The sequence below is a fragment of the Amblyomma americanum genome, chromosome 3 (genome assembly GCF_052857255.1).
Source record: "Amblyomma americanum isolate KBUSLIRL-KWMA chromosome 3, ASM5285725v1, whole genome shotgun sequence".
Taxonomy (NCBI): domain Eukaryota; kingdom Metazoa; phylum Arthropoda; class Arachnida; order Ixodida; family Ixodidae; genus Amblyomma; species Amblyomma americanum.
In genome coordinates, this window is record NC_135499.1 from 183,360,611 (window position 1) to 183,361,966 (window position 1,356).

Sequence of the window (1,356 nt, forward strand, 5' to 3'; positions counted from 1 at the left end):
GTGCCAAACGGATAAGTCGTTGCCCTGACATTGCAGGGCCACGCGACGTTAAAACATGGGATTGACAGTTTCATAGATAACTACAGCATGACCAAATAGAACGCAGCAAAACGGCATAACAGTTGCCTCATTATTTTCTCGTCCTAATGCTGTTCGGGATGTTTTGACGCTATGAAGAACCTACCCGTACCTGCATACTCCTTCCTGCGGCTTATTCGACCACCTGTTCCCTTGGCATGTTGCAACTGCACCATCGTAATACAGACGTGCACATTGTTTTTTGTTCTGCTTTGCAACTGCCGAAGACAAAAGGCACGACGGTTACGTTCACTGCAGCTGCACATATTTTTTCCCCTTTCGTCCTTTACCCGCATCACCGTGTACCATGCTGCTGTAGCTATTTTGCTCGATACCAGTGCAAGAGACGAAGAGGCTTGCCCAAGAACAGACGCCGAAGCGGCGCGCTGTCTGTTCATTTCGATCAACGACGCAACATGAACGCAACGACTTTAGCGGAGACTCGCAATCCTGTGTACTTGCCGCAACACCTATAGAATTTGTTTGTGAAAGCGCCTTTCAGGCACTAGCTTTCTAATCTACTTTCAGCTGTAAGCATGACAATTATTAGAGCAAATCGCCTAGGTCTGGAGCAGTTTGACAAGCGGCAAGCAACCGAAGACGTTTTGGGAAAGAAGACCATGCGCTGAATACCCTTTCGTACTGCCCAAGTGACGATACTCCCAATGGTTCAGTTCCATTTAATGACACAATCAAAGTCTGACTCTATAAGAAAGAGAAGTTCTTCAAGACGTTCTTCAAGAATGTCGTTTCAGACCGGCTATATTTTCGGAGGAAAGTCAGCCAAACAGCAATAACCGCGAGGAGGAGTTTGTTACGAACCTGATAGAATACTTGGAAAAACGCTTCGTATCAGAGATTATGTTAATGCTTGCCTTAAGATGCTGGTTGGGGTAGGGAAGTTCGAGCCTTTCTTCCTCCATAGCCGGAACTTTTGTATTGTAATTGACTTCATAATGAACTCCGAAGCGCCTGCAATCTTTCTCCCCCCGTGTTGCTGCATAAAGTGGTGAACGCGGCACATGTAGCGCTTGTTTTACTGTGTGAGGTTACGCCATCTAAAGCAGCGGCGGACGTTTCCCCTGCTTCGCCGCACTGCACGCGCCGGGCAGCAGGTGGTGCGCCGCTTTCCCTCCCCCGCAGGCGTTCCGAGCGCTTACCCTCGCCCGAGCCGCATCGCAGCGATGAGCCACACGTTGAGCGCGCTCCGCGCTTAAAAGTGAATAAATACGCCACTTCCGCTGTTGATTTTCCTCACTTTCTCTTTACCTCTCCCCC